The 27,952-nt window shown below is 44.6% G+C and overlaps 2 protein-coding genes across 6 annotated transcripts in view; one reads left to right on the top strand and one right to left on the bottom strand.

The window, feature by feature from the left end:
- The window catches only part of MCF2L2 (MCF.2 cell line derived transforming sequence-like 2), a 2,082,183-nt gene that overhangs the window by 1,751,128 nt on the left and 303,103 nt on the right, over window positions 1–27,952 (top strand). The window lies entirely within an intron of this gene.
- B3GNT5 (UDP-GlcNAc:betaGal beta-1,3-N-acetylglucosaminyltransferase 5) overlaps window positions 1–27,952 on the bottom strand; it is an 818,869-nt gene that overhangs the window by 693,916 nt on the left and 97,001 nt on the right. The window lies entirely within an intron of this gene.

The raw sequence follows: 27,952 nt of genomic DNA, 5'->3' as shown, positions 1-27,952 counted from the left end.
TAGGAATATATGTGTCCATTTTAGGGTTAGATATAGGAATACTATATCTAAAGCAAAGGTTGATTACACCACCTTGCCCCAGCTGTCGTGCAGCCAGTTGTGTCAGCTTTGGGTGGCCAGCCAGAGGTGGCATAATACATGCTGCAGCCCCTGGTAGGCCCTGGGTACACCTATGCCCTGGATACCTAAAGTATACTGTACAGGGACTGATAAGGTGGCCCAGTACCAATTGGTAAATGCACCTAGGGTACATGGTTGTAATTTAGAGGGAGAACAGCTAGGCTGTGGGTCTGATTAGCAGGCCCACAGCCAGGGAAAGTCGTAAACCAGTGAAGCAAAAAGCAAAAATCTGGGGTGGCCATGGGATTGCAGACCCCACTCTCCTACACACAGGACTCCTTGAGCCACGTTTCTGTGATAAACAGGATATCTAGATTGTAATCATTTATAAGCTCATAAATGTGGGCTGCATGTTTCACCATCGAGCGTGCATTGATCAGGGCTGCCAATATAGTCGGCGCTTGCTTGTCCTTGGCATGATGCGTAGGCTGGAGAGAGGGGAGATGAAAACTGCAGTCAGGGCACCCCCAAACACTGTCTAATGCCGGGTCGCAGCGTTTCTGACCAGCGTGCGGGCCCGGGTTCCATGGTAGCAGAGTGGCTCGGCTATAGGGACATTGGCTGGCATCCCCTTGTTCGCAACTGGCGGCATGGCAGGCCCTGGGCCCGGTTCCGGCGCGGACGGGCGCAGAAGGGCTTGCCTTAGGCGCGCCTGCGGCGCGCCCGCTGAGCGCGTCCGCTTCGCGTCCTGCCCAGCGTGGCTCTAAATAGTCGCGCCTGGCGGCTGGAGGGCTAACCTCGCCGGAAGGATGATCCCGGAAGTGAAGCAAACTGAGGTCATTAATAAGGTTAATAATAGTCATTGGCTTATGTTATTTTTAATAAAGCATTAAAAAAAATATTAACCATGTCTTTTGAGTCTTTCAGGTCATAAAGTGCAGCCATAAAAACAAGCACAAGAGGGCCTTGCACTTCAGTTGAAGAGCATACAGCTCCAGTTCGAATTGCTTTAAAATATGGTAAGCTGGGGGAGGAGCCTAGCGAGCGACCAGGGTGGCCGCGTAGGGGACCGGCTCCGCCGACCTCCCTTCCTTGCCGCAATATCTTGTAAATTATCCTGCTGTTGTGCCCCGCTCCCGGCTTTGCGAAAAGAAGTGACGCCTGTCCCAATTGCTCGGAGCCGTCTCCGAGGCTCTGGGACGAACTTGCGTCGTCCGATAGATCGAGGCCTGGAGCTCCAGGGAAGCCGGGGCCTCGATTTGAGAGTGGTGGCCACCCCAAGTACACAAACAACAGGGGCCGGAGACCGAAAGTTGCCGGTCCGGCCCGATTTGCACCCCGAGCGCTCCCGGACTACACTGCAGCCCCCGCGAAGGTGAGGAGAGGCGGGGCAGAACTGGCATACCTATCCTGGTCCCGGGAGCCTCGCGGTAAAATTGCTATGGGGGAATCCGGGGTGTTGAATCACCCGATACAGACTGGGCAGGATGGAAAGAGGCCCCCCGGGGGCGCATGGATTCAGTGCCCACACAGAGTCAGACACGGGCCCCCTGTCCGTGTGATACCGCCTGCCGGAAGACCAACGTTGGATGTGGTGCAGTGTGCGGAGTGTCCGCCAAATGCACCGAGCGGAAGACGGCGAGTGATAAATCCTAAAGACATAGTAACACTGTGAGATACACTGGATAAAGGCTTATTCTGCAGGTGGCGCTCTTTAAAGCCAGACTTCTCTTCTGCGCAGACTCTGGGGCCTGGGTGGTCGCTCCGTCGGCGGTAAAGGCGGTGGGCTGCGTGCTCACATTTGGATTGGCTTGGTCGGGCGACTACGGGGGAGCTTATGGAGGTGGTGTGAAGCACAGTAAATACCCGCCTATCGCCCGGGTGAGTGAGGAAACTTCTGACGCGGCAGAATTCATCCGGCCCGCCACTCGCTAGATGATCCGGAGTGGGCTTGAGGAGGCCCTGTTTGATGTGATTTAAGTTGGGGGTGCAGCCGCCAGGCGACCCGGACGCTTAGGGTGGGCCACGACGAATACCTGACACAGACACCCGAGGGAATAAGATGGCGTCTAGGACCGACACGGAGAGATCTCAGCCCAGATCCTCCAGGGGATCCAAAAGTGTTCAGTCCAATGAGTTGGACCGCTATACCCAGCCCATGGGGTCCCCGGTGGAGGTGAAAAGGACCCAGGTGGAGGGGGTGGAGAACATGCTTGATCCCTCTGAGCCAACTTTGACTGATCTCATGGCTGCCATCAATGGAGTTTAGACATCCCTGGGTCGGAAAATGGAGGGCTTAGATAACAAACTCAATACAGTAACGATTGAGGTGGGGCTGATATGGGCAGACCTCACGAAGGCGAGCGAGAAAGTGAGGACACACGAGGGCAAGACGACCAGCCTGATCGACGATGTGTCCCTGCTGCAGCAAGAGGTGCGGGACCTCAAAGCCTCGAGAGCCCTTACAGACCGTAAGGTGGATGACTTTGAAGGGAGGGCCAGGCGCAACAACGTCCACATTCTTGGGGTACCCGAGAAATCAGAAGGTCAAAACGCCAGATCTGTTTGTCGAGGACATTGTTCTCAACCACCTCAAGCCTAAAGGACTAAGCAATTTCTTTACGGTCGAGCGCACACACAGGGTGCCCGGGGGAGACCAAAAGTCGGAGCACCCCCCTGCCCCATGATTGCGAGGGTCCTAAATTTCCGCGACAGAGATGCAATCCTACAGGCGGCACGTGCGGGGTCCCCCCTGCAGTACGAAAACGCAACTCTTTCCTTCTTCCCGGACTTCACCCAGGCGGTGCAGAGTTTCTTATCAGTAAAGAAGAAGATGAGAGACAAAGGATTGAAATATGCAATGATGTTTCCGCCCCGCCTCCGTGTGGAACTTAATGGGAAGATCTGATTTTTCGACAATCCTGAGGTGGCGTTGGATTGGTTGGAGAGTGTACACTCGACCGGGGCGGAGAGTCGAGATCGAGAGGGAGCGGATGAACAAGAGAAGAACCCACAATGAAGATTGCAGGACTTAATTTGTTGTACTGTATGAGTGGGAGGTGGGGCGGGCTCACAGTGACTTTCTGGATTTGTTATCTCGGATTAGGTATTATTGTGGACAAGTACAGACTGAATAAGTAGAGGCGAGACCGGGAGGGGAGACGGGCGGGTTTTTTTGGGGTTTTTTGGGGCCCTCCTTCCTTTTACTACTTTTAGTTAGTTGTAGATTAGTGTTGGGCGACGGGCACACTGCTAGTTGGGGATGAGCGTAAGCTACATGCAGGGGTGCAGGGTTAGGGGTTCGGGGGGTCAGGTATTGGGGGGGATTTTTGAGACTGAGACCGTAATGTGTGCAGTAATATTGGGGATTTATTTTTATTTTTTGCATCAGGTGACCGTGTTGCAGATAGATGCTAGCGGTGTGGGGTAAATGTCACGTACTAGTTATGGATCGGGGATAAGGGCGTTGAGCTGGAATGTCAATGGCCTGAGTGATAAGATAAAGAGGGGGATGGTGAATCAACTGATTAGAAGACATTCCCCAGAAGTTGTATTGCTGCAAGAGATGGCCCTCCATAAAGGGGGATATAAACTTGTGGCACATGCAGGGTTTACATCTGGGTCTAGGGAAGTTGGTATCCTAATAAAGAATTGCCTTCCGTTTGACATGCAGGCTACGTGGTTTGACCAGAGGGGCAGATATGTTGGTGTCTCGGGGCAGCGAGGAGGTAAGATAGTTACCTTCCTGTCAATATATGTACCGCCATGCCTTCAGTCAGAGACTTTCAAAGACTTAAGTGCAGTTTTTCTGACCCTGCCCCTTGGTCTCCTGGTGCTGGGGGGAGATTTCAATGCAGTGCTCAATGGGGAAATAGATAGATACCCGGCACGAAGTCACACGTCATCGAAGAGGGTGCTCCCCGATTTCCTCGCAACTCTGGGGTTGGTTGATAGTTGGAGTGTGCGTCATCCGACTCTTGAGACATTTTACTCATGTATCCAACGCACACAATAGTATGTCCAGATTAGACTACATATTGGTACCGGCGGTTATGGCAGACACAGTTAAAGAGTCACGGTACCTCGGCAGGGGCATCTCAGACCACTCCCCGATGTGATTGCGAGTAGAGATCGGGCAGCCAGCGGTTGGTAGGGTGGCTCTGATCTGAAGGACCCAGCCATTAAAAAGGTTTTTTTTTTAATTTAAAAAAAAAAATATATATATATATATATATATATATATATATATGGTAAGCTCTCCTGGGGTCATGGATTCAATGGCCAAAGAGACTTACACTGTTTTTTTACTGTTCCTTGTGGGCTGCTGCACTCCCTGCATACCTCCACAACATTAAAAATGGTTGATGGTGCTGCTGTTTCTTCTAGGGGCAAAAGCAGGAAAAAATAGTTTTAAAAAGCCATAGGGCATTATGGGGCACTGCTTGCCGGAGTGAAGAATAAAGGTGTGGCTCCTGCAGCTCATTTGTTATTCTTTTTTAGGCTTATTGTTTTATTTTGTGGGTGCCCCACTGCCAACCTCGAGCACCTACACTTTCTCTTTTTTTATTTGAGGTTGCTTGGGTAGCCCCAAGGCCTTTTCCGGCTCACCACCAGCTCCCATACCAGGTACAGGTAGGTCCTGGCAATTTTTATTAAAAGTTGGTGCCCCATGCGGTCAAGTGGTTGGGGGCCGAAGAGGGAAATCTAATGCCACTGCTGGGTCCCCAGCCAGCAGCAACTTTATCAGTCTTGGGGGATATGTTCCCCAGGGCCAGTACAAGGCTCAGGGAGGGGCGTCGCTCACCCACTGCCCTAAATATTAATAATTCAGTCCTCTGAAATGGGGTTCCTGGGACAAGAACGCTTGGGGAGGGGGACAGCCCTTCTCCCCTTAAACAAATATTACGTCAACCTCCCTGCCTGCCCCAAAGGGTTTTATCTGGCGCCAGAGGGGTTCCCTCTGGGACCCACCCCCCACATCAGGCCTAGGAGGGCAATGTATCTCTACCCTACCACCTTTATGTTTTGTAACTTTTTGGCAGAAGACAGGACGGAGTCCCCAATTTTTTAAATGGCTGCTGACATATCTTTGTTGATGTGGGGCACCCAATCAGATCTCGAAATATTTAAACACTTTGAACCTTAATTTCTCACAAACTACTGAACAAATTTACATCAAATCACTAAAAATCACAATATAAAAATCACGCTTTCTGGGTCAATATCTAACTCTCTTACAAATCTGGTGGTATTCCGTTCTGCCGCTTTGGCTGTAACTGTGTCTAATTATTCTGTAAAAGATGAATGCGGAACACACATTTTGGGATCCCTCGTTTCCTTTCCATGGCCTCTGCTTGACCCATCACCTAGAAACCTTCCAGGGTGGACCTTAGGTGGATGAGACTATTTTTGGGGAACTTTTGTGAAGATTTGTCAAACTGCGCCAAAGTTATAAGCAAATCAAAAATGCATTTCCGATGGAAATGTCTTACTAACTATAACTACCCAGCCTGGGTAATGTATATACATGTTGCCTATTGGTGGTTGCCAGTAGGTAGTTATACTTACAGGGCTTGAAAAATCCACTCAACCGTTTCACATTTGCGAGTCAGATTCATTCAGGATGAGCTATTTATGGGTACTAATTGTCCTTTCTGGCGAGTAGGAAGACAAACTGACACTTGAACTCTGCCTCTGAAAGCAGAGGAAATGTGACAAGATAGCAAGATTTAAAGGCATCTTTATTGCTCACCAAGTAAATGAGCAAAAAAATGCCTTTAAATCTTGTTAACTTCTCACATTTGCTTGCTTTCAGAGTCAGAGGTTAATTGCATTTCAGTGAGGTCGAGGAGATTTTGTAGGTTACTAGACCTGCAGGTCTAGTGCTATTTTTACGATTTTTTGAGCCCTGACTTAGGACCTAGTTTCCGTAGGAAAAGCGTTTTTTGTTTTGACAATAACTTTGACGCAGTTTGGCGAATCCTCACGAAATTTTCAAAAGTAGTTTGCCATTCACTTTTTTTTTGTTTAAATCGGTTTATTGTATTTTCATGAGATAACATTTTAATACAATTCACAACATTGCGCAATGCCTCAACCCAAACATTCACAGTACCTATTAATGGAGGAGAGTACAACACTTTGTAATCGGGATGATAAGGCAGCAGTACAAATGTGGGATCCCCTGCCTGTTGCTGGGGTATCCTAATACATCTAGAGGACCAGCCTTTTAATTAAAAAAAGTGAACAGTTTATATTTTAGATAAATTGTGAGAATAATATTGATGGCAGTAAACAATCAAACCGTTGGGGCATGTCCATCCAGGTATGTTGTAGTGCTCAGTCACCTTGTGCGTCGTTCTGGCAGGCGCAGCTCAAGCTAGGCTGCGAGCCGGAGGAGGGGTCATTTCCCTGTGAAGTTCTTTCTCTCTGCTTTCTTATGTCTGTACTGCTGGGGGGGGGGGGGGGGTGTTGCGCAGTGGGGGTAACTGGGGGAACTACAATTAACTGGGTGGGCAGCATGGGCGGTCGAAGTGCTCATGGGCTACTGGAATGTAGATTATGCCACTACACCAGCGCCTGCGGCGTGGCTTGCCTGTTACCGACGGGGTGGAGGCACCTCACTCTAGTTGATTCCGCATGTGTCTGTGTAGGCGTGGCGCATTACCATCACGCGTATCGCTTAATGTATTTGGCTACATGTTACATGAGAGGGGGCTCCGTTTCTATTCATCTGCTGTGGTGCCAGCGTCGGGCTCTAGGGCCTCATCACCGCTCAGAAGTTACCATAGTATTGCGTCCCAGTTTTCTGCTATTGGAATCTTATGGAGACCCAGTGCGTCCTCCCTAAACAGTGCCACGCTTTCAGCCGCAGCCCAGATCTGCAGTGAGAGCTTCCAAGCCTGCACCGGGTTCCCCCCAGCGCCAACGCCTCATGATCAGTCTCTATGCAGTGATCAGCCCTAATGCCAGAAACTGAGAGGTAACTCGCAAATGTTTGTTGTTTGCATACAGGTGCAAGATGCAGGTCTCCCAGGTTAGGGAGATGGGTCAGCTCATGTAGCGGCTTAGTGCTGTCACTATCGACTCCCAGTACTCCTCTAGCTTCAGACAGTTCCACAGCATATGCAGTAAATCGGCATAGACAGCTTGACAGCTTTTGCGACTCACTTAAGCTGCTGTTGTGAAAGTTTCGGGGTTATCCATTAAGCGGGAGTCGAGGAAAGAGGGGGGGGGACCAAAATGCATCTTACCATGCAATTTCTCATAGGGACTTCAGACACAGCTACAGCCCAAACCACTGAACGGAATTACACCAAATTTGGCAGAAAGGTAGATATTGGTGTAAATCTGTTCAGAAGTTTTGGAAATATTAAGAGAAATCCAAATTTGTATATATAGGGACACGGAAACTCCACGGATCCCTCTTGGATTTGCAAATCCACGCGCCAAGAGCAATGCTGTGATTGGCTAGCCGCAATTTGAGAGTAAATGTTGCAGCCGCCATTTAGTTCATTGAGACCCGGTTTCCTAAAGGGAAAATGAACTTAAAAAGTGATAGAGGGGGTGAGGGTAATAGAGGAATCTGTGAGGGGCCCCTTAAGGGTAAGAAATTGATAAAAATCCTTTTTTTATTTACCACATCAGGATCCGGTGAATCCTTCCCGAATCCCCCTCAGATCCTCCCAGCTCCTCAGGGATTCGAGGAGGTTCCATGGATTCAGACCCCAATTTAAAAAAAGCACTCCCTCTCACTTACACAACCATCCACACACACACCCACTCACACACACAATCTCACAAAACCACTCACACAACCACTTACACCCATACAGGCACTCACAGACCCTCAAACCGATTCACACAACCACTCACAGACCCACACAGCTTTCACATCTACTTAAACACCCACACAACCATTCACACACCCATCCAGCAACTCACACATCCACCCACAGACCCTCAAAACCACTCCCTCACCCACAGACCCACTTACACCCACACTCACACACCCATACACCAACTCACACATCCATACAACTGCTCACACATCCATTCAATCACTCACTCACAGACCCACATAGCCACTCCCACACCTACACAACCACTCCCACACCAACTCACAGACCCACACAGCCAGTCACACACACACTCAAACACCCACCACACACACACACACACTTGGAAGGGGTTGAAACAGAGTGCTAAGCAATTTGTAACCAAAATTAACAACAGTAAACAGAATCTGCACTTCACATGCTCCATAAGCAAAACAGAAGTAGTATTCTTAGATTTAACTGTGTGCATTAGTAATATTAAGGTAGAGAGTTAGATATAGAAGAAACCTACTGCAGGGAACACGATTTTACATGCTTACAGTTTTTACTCCAAAAGCTTAATAGCTAGCTATTCCATATGGGGAAGCCACGAGACTACAAAGAAATTGCAGTGAGGACAAGGAGTTTGACATTATTTACAAAGCTGTACAAAAGACCAAAAAGGAGAATAGAGACCAGGAACTCTTTCAAGGAGAAAAGAAGAAGAAACTTAAGGAACAAGCAAGCTTCAGAACTACTACTAGTACAGAGCAGGCAGTTATCAGAATGGCATCTAGTAAAAAATTAGATCCATCATAGGTAATGCAGTACCAAGCAAGCTAGAGTGCACTTTAAGGAGAGTAGGTTCCATAGAGGTTATGTTGGTCAGTAATAATCTTTCTCAAGGCACCCAAGTAAGTTAGTTAAAAGGCAGCCCAGAATTCCGTAAATGCAGTAAGTGTAAGGCGTGCGAGCACTAAATCAATAAAACACACTTTGACACAACTTCTGTGCGCACTCCTCAAAAAATCAGGAGGACCGATACATATAAAACTGATTATGTGATTTATGTGCTAGAATGTTTGTGCACTAAATAATATGTGGGGAGCACAAAACATCAAGAACACAAAAGGGTACTACAACTTATTAGAGCCATAAGAAAGGGACAAATCTTACCCTGTTGCACAGGAATATGAGAATCAAGTTAACGATCGCAAATACTATGTTATAGATGCCATACCAAGAAGGGTACAAGAAGGTAATAGAGAAAAAGAGTTACGAAAACTGGAATCATTTCATAATCTTTATTTCGATGATTGTTCATCATAAAAGATACACAAACAGTACAATCATACAATGTTAAAAATTAGTATTACAATATTAAAAAACTACCACAGTTAAAAGATTTAAAACTGTTTCAGTCAGATACTCAAGTTGACCGCAATCTTCCTAATTTCGAAGGGCTGCATTCAGACATAGCGCCTCCTATGCCAGACAGTGCCCAAGTATTTTGCAACAGCAAACACGATGTTTTCAGCAAGGTCAGATTTAACCACTTCAGCGCTAATGACAAGGGTAACTCGTCATGGACTTTCCATTGATTTCAATGGAAAGTCAATGGAGCTCGTCGAGGACCCTTAGCAGCCAAGTGGTTAAGCACCCTGTAAGCCACCAAGCACTCGGTGAAGCCTAAGTTTTTACACAAAGGTACTATCCATTTCTTTCTCGCACCACTGTATGCTGGGCAGAAAAAGAGGATGTGGATATCTGTCTCTCTATCAGCTCCACACCCAGGGCAACTAATCTCAGTAGGCTTACCCCACTTGCTTGTGAGGGCACAAATCGGTAGTGACCCGTGCCTCCACTGCACATAAAGCTTCCTTATAGTGGGCGGATAGATAATATCTAGGACTGGTTCAAAACAGTAACAGTCTTTAAAGAGCAAAAAAGACTCAGTGCTGGACCCCATATTTTTATTTTGCACTAGTGTTGTTAGTTTGTGGTCATAGTAGATTTTTGCCAATCGCTTCTTGGGCAGCACTGCACAGGTGATCATAGGGTTAGACCATACAGTATGTAGCCCAATGCTCTCCAACCCCGATTTGACAAACTTGAGCCAGGGAATTTTACCTTCTTTGGGCAGGGAAAGAATCTCTTGCAAAGCTTCCCTATAACTGGCTAATTCTGGCGTTGCCCAAATCCTGCGCCAGAACATCAGTGGTCTCAAGGATAATTCTTCATCGATTGGTCTCAAGCCTGTATCCAGCCTCAATGGGGTCAGCGGCGTGCTAGGTGGGAGTAACAAAAGCCTCCTGATCAACTTGTTCTCCACCTTCAACAGTTCATTACAGGGTAGATGTCCCCACAATTCGCTACCGTACATTGCCGCACCTTTTGCCTGGATCTTATAGATCTCTAGCGATGGGCCAACAGGTCTCATCGATGACTTGTTCTTCTCAATCATCTTTGAAATCCCACCTACAAACTGGGCTAATTTAAGGTGCGCTTTTTCATGTTGGTGGCCCCAGGCTAAGGTTTCATTCAGGGTGACCCCCAAGTATTCGAAGGTACGAACCCTTTCAAGTTTGTCCGGGCCAATAGATGGAACAAAACGGGATTTGGGAGTTGGATTAAAGATCATATACTTGGTCTTTCCGGTGTTAATTTCCAACCCATGCTCACTACAAAAATCCACAAACCCGTTAAGGACACGTTGAATCCCCATTGGGGATTTGGAAAGCAGCAGGGTGTCATCTGCGAACATAATCGCCGCCACCCTGCTGCCAGCGAGCCTTGGGGCATCACTGTCTGCAACCCTGTTGAGGTGGTCAATAACCCCGTTGACATAGAGGCAAAACAGGGTTGGTGCAAGCACACAACCCTGTCTTACCCCCCTGCCAACGGGGAATTCACCGGAGAGGCCCCCAATCCTACCACACCTAACCCGGGGGAAGGAACCTGACTTGGCACAGCAGCGACAAGCACAGCGAGGGAAAGTTGGAAGCGGAAGTAGGAAAGCAGCACACCTTCCCCCGGGGGCGGCCCCTTATGTAGTCGTCCTCAGTGGTGTACCAGAACTTGAGGAAGCTGTGAGGGAAAATCCAGTTTCCTTAAAGAATAAAGTAATTAGTTGGCTTAACAGATATAGACCATTACCCCTAGGGATGCACAACGAAATCATTCTTGCAAGGAGAGTTCCCTGGGTGGGCGAGACAATAAAAAGGAGTACCGGGGACTGTGTGCTGGTAAATTTTAGAGACCCGAGGACAGTAAGTTTTATCTGCAGTTGGGAAGGGCCATCACCTATGACGTCTATCCAAGCGTTACCGCTGAGGGCATTCTATCCTGACAAACGTGAGCGGTTTGAGGAAGGGGGCAATGAGGGCTGGTCATGGGTTCCCCCAAGAAGACTACATCGAGCAGCTAGGGCGGGGCCCCACGGGGGAGCCTTTGGGAGGGGAGGCTGGAATCATCTTACCCCAAGTTCCCCTTACTTCCAATTCACCCATCCCAATAGGTTTGACTGTTTAGATGCAGTGGATTGACAGCTGATGGATTCTAGCGCTGGGGTAAAGCAAACACTTGATAGGGAATTAGCTATCGAAAGTAGGAGTATTACACCATCCCCTCCAGGGGAGCACCAGGTAGACTCTGCCCAGGAACGAGGTATAACTTCAACGAGAGTGGGCGAATCCTCATCTGGAGAAACCAGTGACCCTGGGGGGTTTGTACATCTACAGATTCAGGATAACAGACCCGATGATACGAATGTAACAGTGCACCAAAAAAAAAAAAAAACCTGAATCATTTTATATCATTAAATTAGACAGCAAAATCCCAAGAGGTTTAAACATTGAAGAGGAAATGTATGTACAATTACAGTAACATGCCAATTTTAAACTGCGGTGTCGATTGATGTTGATAACATAGAGCTGTAGATTTAATTATGTTTCTCTTAAACAGTAAAGGGGATTCCGACCTGATGAACACTCAGTTAATGGAATATGTGAACTAGAGCTTCACTGCCAAAGAGTTCATGTTAAATATATATATATATATATTTTTTTTTGGTCCTCATTCCTGCCCTTGGTATCTAAGTAGTAGTGCGTAGAGATAAGCGTACTGTCACAGTTAAACTGGTATGGGCATTGGATGTTACGAGGTGGTTCACCCATCAGTACTTCAATATACTCCCACAGCACCACATCAAGATAACCCTCAGGGTAGTATGCTGCAGTCAAATACCCAATCCTGTATCGAACCGCCCTATTGGGTATACAGACGAAAAGAAAAAGATTGCCAAACAGCGTAATCATTTGACTTCGGGGGAAAAAAAAAAAACCCCGACTACATACTCAATTATGGCCAGTGTAGTAAAGACCAAAAGTTTCTCTTATCTGGATTGCCTGATCTTTGTAGGTCCATTTTTGATGTTTGTAGCACAGACGTACGCCAGTCCTGTAGGGAAGGGGGTAGCGGGTCTTTCCACTTCTTACAGATTTCCCGTCTGGCCAACAAGATTCCAAAGAAGAGTAAGTTCTTTGCTGAGCCCTGGAATTCTGATGCAACCCCAAAGATTATAAGAGCGGGACATGGCCGGACTTGGGAACCTAATGCAGTAGTGAGTGTAAGACAGACCGCATCCCAAAACGAAAGTAACAAAGGGCAATCATAAAACATGTGTAGATCTGAAGCCGCTCCCAGACCACATTTGGGGCATGCCACCACTGGATTATTTGAAAACTTCGAAAGTCTCTCAGGCGAGTAGTATGCCCTATGTAGGGTAAAAAGGTGGTTTCGACGTAGCCACGATGATTTTACTATATTCCACAAGATCTTAAAGGACTCAAACCATAGATTCTCCACATTTTGATTCGTAATGTGTGCGGCCCACAATGTATCGGGCAGATGAAACTCGCCATCAACCTCCTCCAGTAGTAAGTTGTACCAGAATGAAACCTCTTTCTTTGTTGGAGGCTTGTCAATTAAGAGGGAGACCATATTGCTATTACCCCCTAACTGAAATCGGCCCTTAGCAGGAATTTGTGAGAATGCCCAGCTTCGTATTTGGAGGTATTTAAACTTGGAGAGCCCTGGCCCTATCCTAGAGAGTAACACCTCCCATGGGAGTAAGCTACCCTCCACAAAGAGATCCCCCCACTCCTCCAATCCTGCCTCTCTTAGAGGTACTGCAAGACCATCCAGAAGCCAGCTCGGGGACCCAGGTGAATTCCAGAGTGGAGATCTACCAGAGAAATAATCAAGTTTTATGGAGCGCCTAAGTTTCAACCATGTTTTAGATATATCGCGCAATACCTTCAATTTTATTTTCTTATACACTTCATATCACTCAGGATTTAACAACGGATTTAACAACGGAATTTCTCCCTCGAAGCCTGTAAACTCCTCTAATAAGTCTTTAAGCATATTGGGCACTCTATTTAGCCCAAGGATTTGTATAGCCGCCCTGGAGCTAAGAAAGGGGAAAAAACTAAGGAACCTATTTTCTCCCAAGGGATTAAAGCCAGCTCTAGCTCTAGCGCCTGTAAGACACACTGCCGTGGACATTGAAGTCCCCCAATATTTACAAGCACCTACTCCGGCCTCAACAGTGGAGGGGTCTCTTGGGCAGGAATTGGATGGTGTTAGCTCTATCAGTCGGGAACTGCCAGAGATCGCTCTATCAGAGCTATCTGATCTCTCTGATCTGAGTGATAGTGCGGTCAGGGTAGGGGAGCAAACACAGTCCCCTCTTGACAAGACTACGTCAGTAACATCTGGTGTATTTAAGGCAATTAATGACTTACCTAACACTCCCAAAAGCGGGGCTAAGAGTGGTCAAAGTCGCCGACAGAAAAAGAAAGTAGAGCTCAAGAAGGTCGGGACCTTGGAAGGGGGGGCAGATATAGGAGAAGCAATTAAACAGGCTTAAAAAATCAAGGCATGGCGTCGATATCAGACTCCAATACTGCGTTAGTGGTAGAATCATGCTCATTAAAGGACATGGTTTTATCCAAAGAGTCGGCTCAAGACGGGAGATTCCCTGATCAAATAATAGACTTTGCTAAAGATACCGATGTAACCTGTGGTAAAGAGGCTAGCTCGCGAGGACTATTAGACCCAGGAAGAGAGCCAGACCAACATCAGTTACAATCGCAGTTGTTCTTGGAGCAGCAATTGAGTGAATTTCAATCCCCCACTACAGCTGTCTCTCAAGAGGATGAAGAGTCAGATTCTACGGATTTGGGTTCTGACTTGGGTGCTGTTGGTGGTACTTCTGGGGGGCCAGTTGAAGAGGCCTCAGCAATTTCGGCTCAACCCGAAACTAATTCCCTACCGACTCCTCATTTAATATCTCAAGCTCCATTGACGGCAGCCTCCGTATTAGAGATGTTTTCAGCCCTCACCAAGGAGATAAGGAAAGGTTTTGCTGAGTCTGCGGCCAATCAACAAGAGTTCAAAAATTACTGTGAGTCCCTCGACAGTAAAATCGAAAACCTCACCATAAGAACGGGAGTATTAGAGGAAACAGTAGGTGTCCAAACAGTTTATCTGGATCAGGCAAGGCAGGATATAGTCAAACTCACAAAGGAAGATCTAGCTCTTAGCGACAGGATGGAGACCCTCGAGAATAATGCGAGAAGAGGAAATATCCGCATTTTAAATGTCCCTGAAGGGTCTGAGGGGTCACATATAAAACAATACATCGTCTCACTACTGAAGGAAGTCTTGCCATTAGAACATACCATCGAGGACTTGTCCGTTGACATCCAGAGGGTACATAGGGACCCCTTTAGGCTTAATCCTCAGCGTTCTAAACCACGAAAGATTTTGGTAAACTTTCACACCTACGTTTTAAAGGAACGCATTTTGAATTTGGCCCTGAAGCAAAAATCTTTGGCAGGGAAAGGCTTTACTTTCTTGATAAGATCTGACCTCTCCAGAATAACGCTGGAAAAACAGTGGGAGTTTGGCAAACGTCTGGACGCTTTCAGAAGATTGGGGGCAACGGCCCAGCTGATGTTCCCAGCTGCTCTAAAAGTTATGCATAATAATAAGATGCATAACATTAAGTCAGTTCAAGCGGCAGATGAGTTGTTAATGGATCTGGGCAAAACAGTCTCTTAGGGCAAGTATAAAAGTATAATAATGTTCCGAATACCTAGTACTGACATATTAATGGGATTCGATGGAAGAAATTTTGATCATAGATAGCTCCCCCTCTCCCAAGCGCAAAATTGACTCAATAAGTTTGATGTTTGATGCTTATTTTTTCTCATAGTCCTAATTTTGAACAAGTACAATCAGTGGTACATATCTCCTCATGTGGCTACATGTGTTAAAAGGAAATAGAGAAAAAAAAAAATAACAAATAAATAAACAGAAAAAAAAGGACATAAAAGAAAGGGGGAAAGGGAGAATGATAATTAAAAAAAAAAAAAAAAAGGAAAGAGAAGAGAAGGAAAAAAGAAAGAAGAGGGAAAAAAAAGGAAAAAACTAAGTAAAAAAGGGGGGAGAAAGCAAAAAAAAAAAGGTAAAAATATGAAAAAAATTAACACAAAAAGTAATCTTATTCATCAGGTTCATTTAGGTCTATTTACCTGAATAGTTAGCGGTTGCACTTTTCTGTAGGGGATAAACCGGTGGGGCACTATCTACTGGGACTATGTTCCGGTTAGATAATGCAAGGGTTCTTCACGGGGGGGGGGCTCTCACCTGCGGGTGAGTGCACAGGGGTGGAAAAAACATAAAATGTCCTCAATAACCGGTTTGGAAATCTTTGGAATAGCAATTCTTGGTTTACACATTTCACATATCTTACACATCTTACCTATGTCTGTTGGGCACAAAAAGTTAATAGTTTTACAAACGCATCTTTTTTATGTTATATTAAGTGAATTGTCCTATCAATTAAGGGATGAGTAGTATAAGCTTCCTTTCCTGGAACATCAATGGCCTGCGCACAAAGCCTCGTGCAAATAGAATTCTACAATATTTGAAAGAATCAGCAGTGCAGGTCATGGTATTGCAGGAAACTCATCTCACGCATACTGAAATGTCAGACATAATTAAAAAGAATAGATGGATTGATTTTATGGTCACTACCACACAAACATCCCATACGAGAGGGGTTGCAATCATTTTTAAAAAGGGAGCCAAAGCCAAATTAATCTCAAAGGTTGTGGATTCTTCAGGCAGGTGGGCTATTGCGACAGTCCTTATCGCGGGGGTATCAATTACAATAGTTGGCTATTATGGCCCAAACCAGGATGACCCCACGATACTGGAAACAATTTTTTTGAAGTTATTATCAATACCAGGACCCATTATCTTAGCCGGTGATTTTAATATTGTTTTGGACCCCATCCTGGATAAGTCTCCTAACAATCGTTCCAGGGTTTTGTCTAAAACCAGATCCTTTCTGTTAGAAGCCATGAGACAGCAAGGGTTCGTCGACGTTTGGCGACAAAGATCAGGAAACCAACAGGGGGTTTCCTATAGAAATTATAAGTATCACCATAAGTCTAGGATAGACTACATTTTAATAACCCAAAGACTGGTCGATTCAGTTAGAGCAATAGAATATCTTCCGTCACACCTTTCAGATCATTCTGCGGTTAAATTGGTGATGGATTTGCGCAGTAAAAAAACCTTGACGGTTTGGTCCTTTGATCGTTCCTTACTTACCAATGAGGAGGATATTTTGTTTTTAAAAACTGAGACACGTAACTTCTTCCTATCGAATGAAGGTACAACATCGGATAAAATTATCTGGGATGCATATAAGGCAACATTGAGAGGATTGATTGTGACTAAAATAGCCTTTCAGAAAAAGATCTACAGCGAAACAATATCAACTATAGAATCAGATATGGCTGCTATCGAACAGGAAATAGATCTAAGTAATAGATCTTCAAGGTCAATATTAGATACCCTACATAACAAACTGGCGATACTGAAGGGGACCCTGGCATCGACTCTGAGTTTGAGAATTCAACAGAGGTGGGAAGCCAGCAAGCTGGCCCACTTCGAATATAGTGAAGGTGCAGGCAAATTGCTGGCCTGGAAGACCAAAGTAGACCAGGTCCGGAATAACATTGCAACCATAAAAATAGGTACTACTAATCTCTCTTCCGATGATGATATCAGGGAGGCATTTAGGGAATTCTTTCAGGCCATTTATAAAGAAGACAAAGTGATATCGGTTGAGTCTGTTAAGAGCTGGTTGGATAAAATCACCTTACCTTCCCTCACTCTGGAACAATCTCAATATCTGGACAGCCCCATCACTGAGAGTGAGGTGATATCAGCTATTAAGAAATCTAAGAAGGGGAAAGCATCGGGGCCTGACGGCCTTCCGGCTGAGTTATATAAATTCTTAGACTCAGAGATTGCTCCTTTTCTAACAAAGTTGTTTAACCAAATTCTCTTAGAAGGTATGGCTCCTCCAACATCTTGGGATGTTGCTTCTATTACCCTTATCTTAAAACCAGGTAAACCGATGGAAGATTGTGGGTCATACAGGCCAATATCTATTTTGAATGTGGACTATAAAATCTTTGCCACTGTTTTATCATCAAGATTGGCCAATGTCGCACCATCAGTCCTTCATCAAGATCAAAAGGGATTCTTAAAGGGAAGACAACTATATGAACTGACCTTTGATCTAATTGGTGCCATAGATATAGCAACATCTAATAACCTCCCACTGGCGGCTATGACGCTTGATGCAACTAAGGCCTTCGACAGGGTGAATTGGGTTTACCTGTCGGAGGCCCTGGCCAAGTTTGGTGTGGGGGGTGGGTTTCGTAGGGTGATCAGTCTTTTGTACAGCAATCCCTCGGCATCTCTCCTCGTTAATGGAGAATTATCAAGCTCCTTTTCTATCTCAAGGGGAACTCGACAGGGCTGTCCATTCTCCCCCTTACTTTTTGATTTTTACATCGAACCTTTTGCGCAATGTCTAAGGGAGGAGCCCGCCATTAAACCTTTTCAGTATCAAGGTTGGATGAGGAAGGTGGCACTATATGCCGACGATGTACTTATTTTGACATCAGAGGCCGTAACCGCTCTCCCTGCCATAGTGAAGCTGGCTAGCGCCTTTGGACTAGTGTCGGGGTATGAGATAAACGCAACTAAAACCGAAATACTTATCTGGAATGATGAGAATCCACCTATAGAATTTCATCCCAGCACCTCTATGCGCTACCTAGGCTTAACAATTGTAAACGACATAAATAAAATAGTCCAAATTAATCTATCCAAAGTGCTTAAAGACTGTCGTAAGCTCCTTCACTCTTGGTTGCATCTCCCCCTCTCATTAATAGGTAGGGTTAATCTTATCAAAATGTCTATTCTCCCAAAGATTTCTTTCTTATTTAATACAATTCCCTTATATTTTGATCAAAAAATTTTAGCTAAATTTCAATCAAACGTCTCTTCTTTTATTTGGCACAACCATCTCCCACGTATTGCCTGGAAAAAAATAAGACGGCGACGTGAAAAGGGAGGGCTGGCGGCGCCAGATTTAAAAATCTATGCTTGGGCCTTTCAATTATCACATTCAAGGATGTTGTTAAAGAATCCCGACTCCTTGGGGGTGGGAATGATGTATGCAGCAATGTTGGAGGGGGAAAATATCAATCACTCTAGTTTTCTTTTTAAGTTTGGAAATCCTAAGTTTAAAAAAAAAATTAAACTGAAGATCCTATAGGGTCTTGCTCGAACATGGGCAGATATCATGAAAGCTATAAAAGTAAATTACTTTTGTGAAAAAACCCCATTGTGGGATCTACCCGAAAGCCCGGTTTGGCTTGATGACACCCTGGCAGTCCCTTTGAGGGAGGCGGGCATGGAGGTTTGGGGGGACCTTTTTTATGAGGGAGATTTATTCTCATGGGAATATTTGCAAGCCAAGATTGGTCCTAACCTTTCACGCTTCAAATATATCCAGATTTATAGTTGGACAGCAGCCTATAAAACGTCCCCTGCTAATAAAAATAAGTTCAAACTGGGTGGTCATAGCCCCTTTATCTCCGATCTACTAAGTAGAGGGCCAGAAAAGAAAGAAATATCTAGATGGTACAACTCTATAATGGACGAGGTAGATGGAGACTTCGTTTTACCAGAGTCAGTATGGGGTTCTGTTCTGGGGGATGTGAACTTACAAACACTTTGGAAATCTTCTTTCCAGCTTTTGTGGAGCATCGTTAAGCCATCATGGCTTCGCAGAAATCATGTCTTTACCCTTTATAGAGCATATTACTCCCCCTCTAGGTTTCTAAATTTACAGGAGGTCAGACAGTGTCTTGTGCTAAATGCGGTCAAGTCGCTGCTACAGATGCTCATATGTTCTGGGAATGCCCGATACTAACAACCTTTTGGCAGAATATCAGTAACTGCCTCACTGAGTCTTTAGGAAATCTTGTCAAATTGGATCTGTCCTTGATCATCTTTGGAGTGTTGTAAGGAGTACTACATCTACCTAAATGTTTAGTTTTTTATTCCATCCTGCTCGCAAGAAGAGAGATCTGCAGGAAATGGAAGGACCCGTCACCTCCTTCCTTTAGAGACTGGCAAGACTCTGTATTGCGGACATCAGTCATCGATTTGGCTAGATCTGGAAATCGCAGAAAAAGGGCATTTTGGCATCTGATAAAGTGGTCTCAGTGATATATTCGTTTTTTTTTTTTTTCCCCCGAGTCCAATGATTGATATCCTAAGGTGCTCTTTGTCTTTAGCACCATTGGAACAGCTGTTATCCGGTTTATGTCCGGCCCCCTATATGGCTGCCAAAACTACTCCGTGATCTGCTGTGGGATGGCAGAGTAGGATTTAGTGCCTCCTGGGAGTTCGATGGAAGACTGTGGGATAGATGGCCTTCAAGATATGTGTCCCTACCAGTTCTCAACTGAGTCAGTCATTCTCCGTCGATTCCTATATGGCACTGGTCCAATCAGAGGTTATGAGGACAAAAAAAAAAAAAATACCTTCAATTTTATTTTCTTAAAAAACTTGGGGTCGCCAAACTTAAATAAAAATGCATGTTCAGCTATTTTTTCCCCTCTAAGCAGTGCTGCAAACATATACCCACAGGCGGAGTTAATGGGTGATTTTAGCAACATCCTAGCATGCGAGAATTGAAAGGCCCATGCATAGAGCTGGATATCAGGGGCCGCCAAACCACCCTTTTCCCTACGGCGCCTTCATTTCTTCCAAGATATTCTAGGGATGTGATCATTCCAAATAAAAGAACTTATATCTCTCTTTAAATTCTTTATTTCGGCATGAATGCCATAAAAGAGCAATGCATACTTTACATTACATTTCATTGAGTTAAAAATATCGTTACATAAAAACAGTAGTTAAAAGGAAAAAATACAATTCAAGTTGGGAGTTAATTGAAGCGGAAAGAATACATTCACAAGTCAGAGAATGGACCATCTTATCAATTCCAAGCAAATCAGGTCAATTACAGTTGATGCCCCATTTTTTTCCTTAGATAGAAAATAGAAAGTAAAAATCTACTGACACTAAATATTATCTGTTGAGATGTATTTGTTGTTAGGATTCTCAGAGCCTGTGAACATGACCTCAAGCCTAAAAGTAGGCAGATAGGTTTAATCCATCTCTTTCTTGCCTGAGCGTAAAGAGGGCAAAAAAGGAGGATATGTTGCTCGTTTTCAATCTGGTTATGATCACACATAGAGCAATTTTCGTCCATTACTGGGGTTCCTACATCACGTTTCCTAGCCCAACGAGCCAAGGTAGTTTTAATTAATAAGTTTCCATATCGAAACTTTAAGAATAGGGTTTTGGCAAGTGGGGGCTCTATTTCATCCATAAAAATCTCATACAGAGGTTCGTCCTTAAAATTTAGGAACTTTGAAACCAAGGTCCCACTAGTTCTATTACTTACAGTCCTATTTAATATGAAGCTCCAAAAGGCCCTTTTTAAAATTAATTTGGGGTTGACCGGTAATTGCTCAGGGTTCTCCCAAAAATGTTTCAGCCCTATAATGCTCAACCAGGTCCTAATATGCCTTAACCATGGGGTGGCAGCCTGGCTGTCAAGGATCATAACTTCTTTTAGCCTGTCTCTATAATCTTGAAGTTCAGGGACATGCCATAATCTAACCCACAGCATTAAGGGTCGAATCAGAACATGGTGATCGGTTCTTTTGAAGTTTAGGTCCAGTTCCAAGGGCACTAGTGGAGTACCTCTCGGAACCCTTACCAAACTTCGCATAAAGTTGTTGTCTAGGACACTAAAAGTTTCCTTGGAGCCGGGACCCCATATTTCTGCCCCGTAAAGGACTGATGATTGGACCTTAGATTTAAATAATTCCATCACTGGGGACACCGCTTTACTAGTGCTCAGACTTTGCTCCCTAAGAATTGGTTTAGCATTCTGAGCAAAGATCAATTTACTTTTATCCATTTGGGCTTTCCAAGTAAAGTTTGAATCCAGGGTCACCCCCAGATATGAAAAATGGGGGACTGATTCCAACTTTTCACCATTTAATGTTAAACAGCCCATATCTGGTTTTATCGGATTTAGGGCCATATATTTGGTCTTCTTCCCATTGATTTCCAACCCCTTTTGGCTACAATATTCATTAAAAGTGTCTATCAATGTCTGTAAGCCATTTTTCGTTTGGGAAATCAAAATGGTATCATCAGCAAATAGAAGCGATGTCACCTTTTCGCCGTTCAATTTAGGAGAGTCATTTTTGCATCTCTCTAAAAAGGAGGGAATGTCATTTACAAAAAGGGAGAAGAGCTTAGGAGCCAGGACACAGCCCTGGCGGACTCCACGCTCGATGGGTATCTTTTGAGTTAGTTCACCATTTGGGCCCCATCTAATTCTAGCGAAATTCCCTGCATGCAGCTCTTTAATCTGAGTGACAAGATTATTTGGCATGCCTGCTGCACTCAAGGTTTTCCATAAGAGATTTCGAGGCACCAGATCAAATGCTGCCCTTAGATCAACAAAGGCAACATATATCACTTTGAAGTTTGGCTATCATAGAGGGTTAAAAAAAAGAGGGATGGTATTAAACAAAAAGGTAACTTTAGGAAGAATAGTCATTTTTATCAAGTTGGCTCTACCCAATAGCGACAAAGGAAGTGAAGACCAAGATTTCATCAATCTACGGCACTCTTTAGCAATAAGCGAAAAATTTGATGGAACTATTTCGTTTATATCATTATAAATATTTAGGCCCAGGTAACGTAAAACAGGACTCAGCTGAGCCCCTGCCACAGGCTCAGGGTCGTTCCAAACCATGATGTCAGTCTTCGAGGCATTGATTTCATACCCAGACACGTTACCGTACTCCTGGGCCAAAGCAATTATAGCTGGAAAAGCCGAGCGGAGTTCGGAAGTGAAAACAAGGACATCATCTGCATACAGGGATACCTTCTTCTCCCATCCCTCAAAAGTAAATGGCTTGATGTTGCAGTCGTCCCGTAACCGCTGAGCAAATGGCTCAATATATACATCAAATAGGAGGGGAGAAAGAGGGCAGCCCTGACGGGTGCCCCTCGTGATGTTAAATGGGTTAGTTAATTCCCCATTGACTAACAAAGAGGCAGATGGATTTTGATACAAAAGTCTCACTGCACGTCTAAATTTTTCGCCGATGTTAAATTTTCCCAAGACTTCCGATAGGTATATCCAGTTGGCCTTGGTGGCGTCTAGGGTGAGAACAGCCAGTGGAAGAGATTTTACAGAAGCCATATCAATTGCTCCTATGAGATCATAGGTCAATTCATAGAGCTTGCGTCCCTTTACGAACCCCTTTTGATCCGAGTGCAGGATACCTGGAGCAACTGCCCCCAACCTATTTGCTAATACTGACGCAAAGATCTTATAATCAGAGTTCAGAATAGAAATTGGTCTATATGACCCACTACAATTTGCCGGTTTTCCTGGTTTTAATATTAATGTTATTGAAGCATTATTCCAAGAAATGGGAGGGAGCATTCCATCTTGGAGGATATTATTAAACAGCTCGGTCAGGAAAGGGAGAATTGTTGAATTCAGAGCCTTATAAATTTCTGATGGCAAGCCGTCGGGGCCAGATGCCCTTCCCTTTTTACTATTAATAATTGCTAATCTAACTTCTTCCTGGGAAATTGGATCATCCAAAACAGCACGTTGTTCTAATGAGAGTGCGGGAAGAGAGACTCCCGTCAACCAATCCGCAACTTGTTCAATTTCGATATTTTTATCCTCACGGTATATTTCACTAAAAAATTCCCGGAGAATCTCCCTGATTTCTTCATCCGTAGAGTATGTTACACCATTGGAAATAATTGAATAGATGTTATTCCTGACCTGCTCCGTCTTTGTTTTCCAGGCTAGCAACTTTCCAGCCCCCTCACTATACTCAAAATGAGCCAATTTGCTCGCCTCCCATCTCCCTTGAACACGAGCATTCAGAACTGAGCCCAATTCCCCCTTTAGAGTAGCTACGTTATTTTGCCATTCCTGTACTTTGGTCATAGGGGCCTCCGGGTGCATAGCTATTTCTGTCTGCAATTTGGCCATTTCCATTTCTAAGGAAGTCACAGCTTCTCTATAGGTTTTATTCTTATGTGCAGCTTTATTTGTTATTAGGCCCCTTAAAAAGGCCTTTAATGAATCCCGTACACTACCGGGAGAGGCTGTTCCAACATTATCCTCCAGGTAATGCTGCACCTCCACATTGAGGGCATTGTTAACATCCAACACGGAGAGCAATGAACGATCAAATGACCAGTTCCTCTTACGACTCTTAGGGAATCCCTCCAGTTCTAAATAGATAGCCGCGTGATCTGATAAATGAAAAGGGAGATGAGAGACCGATGTCACCAAATTAACCAAAGATTGACTAATCAAAATAAAATCAATTCTTGACCGGTGGTGGTATCTATAGTTACGAAAAGTAACACCTCATTGTTGTCCATGCAAAGATCTCCAGATGTCATTGTACCCTAGTTGCTTCATAGTATCCTGCAGAAAAGACCTGGTTTTAGATAAAGGCCTGGCACGGTTAGAAGGGGACTTATCCAATATGGGATCTAAGACTATATTAAAATCTCCTGCAAGAATAACCGGCTCAGGGAATGAATACAGGTGGGAAAAAAGGGTCTTCAAAACTGACGGGTCGTCCTGATTTGGACCATAATATCCTATAATGGTGATTGGGGACCCTGCTATGATCACTGATGCAATTACCCATCTTCCGCTGGGATCAACCAGTTTAGAAACCAACCTAACTTTTACTGATTTTTTATAAATTATTGCCACACCTCTAATATGTGCAGATTGCGACGTCATTATACATAGATCAATCCACCTATTCTTTTTAGCCAACAGGACCATTTCGGGTTCATCCAGATGAGTTTCCTGGAGTACTATAATCTGTGCATTAGCGTCTCGAAGGTACTGCATAATGTTATCTTTTCTGGGACTGATACGCAATCCGTTAGTATTCCAGGATAGGATAGATAGTTTACTCATTATAACGAAAAAACCACACGAAGCCTTTTACCATCAAAAGCAACATAATAGTATCTATAACGAGACAACAGGGTTAATTTGTTACGTACCATAAAGGTAAGAAAAAAACAATTGTATAATCTTCATACAGCACCCACAAACTCAAAACAAAAATAGAGCGGAAATGAGGAAGTTTTTTGAATTTTTCCCTTAACACTCCCCCCCTGTGCCCCAAACCCCCCCCCCCCACCCCTCCTGGGGAACCCTTGCTCTATCTATCTGGAGAACCAGAAGATAACACCCCGACCTGGGTCCCCGCCCTTCCCGTGAATATGTAAAACCAAGACATTATACCTAAACTATATGCCTTACAGCTATACTGATAGTGATATTTTATGTACCACACTTACTTTCTTTTTTTTTTCTTTATGTGTTTTTATATATGTTTTTTTTTTATATGTGCTTATGTATTTTTTTTTTCAAATTTCAAACTAACATCATCTTCAGGACCCTATCAGATCACTGAAAAAAATTGCAGAAAAAATTTACAGTCTGGAATCACCAGCCATACTAACTAACTAACTGGCCCTTTTTAACCTGATGCTCCTTTGTCTTTGCCCATGGTTAGTAGTAGCTCATCCGCAGCCTGAACCGACCTTATGTTATGCATGATGTTTTTATACATTACTCTCAGAGTCGCTGGGAAAATTAATAGAGCGACCGCCCCATGCTTTCCTTTCTAAAGGCCTCAAGCCTCCTCCCAAACTCCCACTGCTTGTCAAGTGTAACCCTTGACAGGTCAGATCGAATCTGAAAGTTGATTCCCTTACCACTCAGAGATTTCTGCTTTAGGGCCAAATTGAGAATGGTCTCCTTAAGCGAGTAGGTATGGAAATTGACCAATATTTTTCGTGGTTTAGTCCTTTGGGGGTTCTTCTTGAAAGGCTCTCTATGGATACGTTGAATGTCTAATGCTAATTCTTCAACAGACTGATCCAATCGTAACGCATCTTTCAGCAATGAGATGACATATTGTTTGATTTCGGAGCCTTCCTTGTCCTCCGGAATATTTAAGATGCGAAGATTATTTCGTCGGGCATTATTCTCGAGAGTCTCCATCCTCTCTGCCATAGCTTGATCTTCTTTCCTAAGTGTTTTGATGTCCACTTTTGCTTGCCCTAAATGTATAGACAGACCCGTTACCCTATCCTCTATTGATTCTGTTCTTAAGGTAAGATCACTTAGTTTCTTGTCCAGAGACTCACAAAAACATCTAATATCAGCCTGATTGGCAGCAGAGGTCTCAAATCCCTTTTTTATATCAGCAGATATAGTAGCGAACATGCCCTGTATGGAAGTCTGGAGGGAAGCGGTCATAGATGCATTATCACAATTAACTGAAAAAGCACTATCGCTACAAGTAGGAGTCAGTGCACTGCCATGTGTGCCATATTGCGTGCTATACCCTTGTGTTTGAACAACAGAGGGACCTGCGACCAAAAATGGAGGAGCCAACAGAAGTGGCGGGGCCAATGGTGGGGCCAAAACCAAGGCTAGGGGTGGGGGATGACCGGAAGTACCAGAGGGACCCAAAGAATTTAACGCAGGGACCAAAATCTCAGGATCTTCAGTGGGGGTAAGAGTGTCTACTTGCTCCAACTCTCTACCTCCATTTGAGTCTTCTTCAACATCAGCTACCATGTTAGCTTCTAGGATATCTGTCGCCATAACAATTGAGTTGTTATTATTGCGCGTTTCCCCAATATTCACTGCCACTTCTGGGCCCTCAGCCTCTAAAAGAGTCCCTATGGAGCAGGGTGGAGAAGAAGGTTTATCTGGTAGAAATAGGACTATAGGAATTGCCTTGAAATATGACCTAAGTGATGGGGTTATCCTAGAATCTGCACGGGTGGGGCTAGTAGATTTACGTTTAGAGCTCAACTCTTTAGGACCTTTAATAGTTTTACACGTATATGAACGCTTAGCCTTAACCTGTCCTGTTAAATAGGAGGCAAGTTTCTTTTTTGCGCTATCTGCATTACCAGCCCCAGCAGAGACTACAGGTTTTACCACCTCTAAACCTGAGGCAGGAGTTGGAATGAAGCAACTAGACGGGGAGGGTATGATTTTTGTAATATTTGGGGTTTGTATCTCCTTATTGTTCTTTTTCCCTTTTTTTAAATCACTTTTTGTCCCTATTTGTTTGCCTTTTCTCAAATGGGGCAACCCCCCTGCATCCGGCCTGAATAATACACCAGCTGAACCCCCAGCCGACAATATGGCAATGGACTCACCTCGAGTGATAGCCCCCCCGACCAGCACTGAGCTCTCACCACCTTTATCCCCAGAATCAGCAGGCAATTCTCCCTCCTCCGGTGTCTCCTCTGACACCTCAGCTGTTGAGCACAACTCGGCTGCGGGACCTCCAGCGGCCCCCCGTCTCCCCTGGAGTAGAAAACGGATCTTGCGGCCTCGTCGCAGCTCCAGGGCGGCGAGACACCAAATCGGCAAGCCAGACCGTGGTGCAGTTGAAGAAACAGATAGGCTCCAGCTCCGTCTCTGACCGCAGCCCTTCTGCCGCGGTACCGAGCCAACGCCCACAACAGCAGGGAGCGCCGGCGAGGAACACACTGAAGGAGACGCCCCCTCCAAACACATGGGGTCTATCGGAAGAAAAGCCGAAAGTGCCGAAAAACACTTTCTTTTGCAATGCGGTTAGGCTTTAACAGTCGGCGCGATTATATTTCAGATAAGGCATTCAAGTAGAAAGCCAGCCTTGTTCAACAAAACAGCTCACGGACGGGAACGGGAACCCAGGAGCAGAGCACCGCCGCAGCTCAACCGGCTGCCGCCATGTTCCCACTCGAGCTCATGTTAAATATTGTATATTTTATTTTTTTCACTAACATTTTTCATATATCAAGATGAAAGACTGAAAACTGCGTGTAATGTTTGTCTCACACCAGCTGCGAAGGGGACCCCCCCATCATAAATAAGTGGCCAATTGAATAAGCCCGCTAGGCATGATTTTTTAATGGCTCATACGACATTTCATAATTTTTATTTTTGTCTTACTTTTTATTAATATTGTGATAATGAAAGATTGACAATTGGAGTATGATTAAAAAAGAAAAAAATGAAATATAGGTATTTTAAATCATGCAATAGCAAGTCAGCTAAATTAGTATTTTCTTTATGTTCATTATGACATCCCTATAAATACATTTCTTAAAATAGCGGCCCCTGCATGTGAACGAGGCCATGTATTTGGCCGAAATGTGTTATGGCAACACCTTAAATACAAATAAATTATCGTTTGAAGCAAGACTTTGGAGTGCTGGCATCTGATTTGTGTAACTGTTTAGATCAGACTTGGCAAATTATTTAGAGCGAGAGAGAGGGACAGAGAAAGTGCTCTAGGTTCCATGTACGCAGCACACAATTATTCAATTGTTCATGAAAGATGATCAGTGAAGATCCTATCATGTAGAATTGGAAGTCACACATTAGGGATTGACCCGCTAGCCACTAATTGTCCCAGGACTTATAGAACGGCTTTATACTGAAGATACCTTCTTGGAAGGTC

Source organism: Lissotriton helveticus, chromosome 11, assembly GCF_964261635.1.
Source record: "Lissotriton helveticus chromosome 11, aLisHel1.1, whole genome shotgun sequence".
Classification (NCBI taxonomy): Eukaryota; Metazoa; Chordata; class Amphibia; order Caudata; family Salamandridae; genus Lissotriton; species Lissotriton helveticus.
The sequence above is the reverse complement of the archived record's forward strand: the minus strand, read 5'-3'. Positions and strand labels throughout refer to the sequence as shown.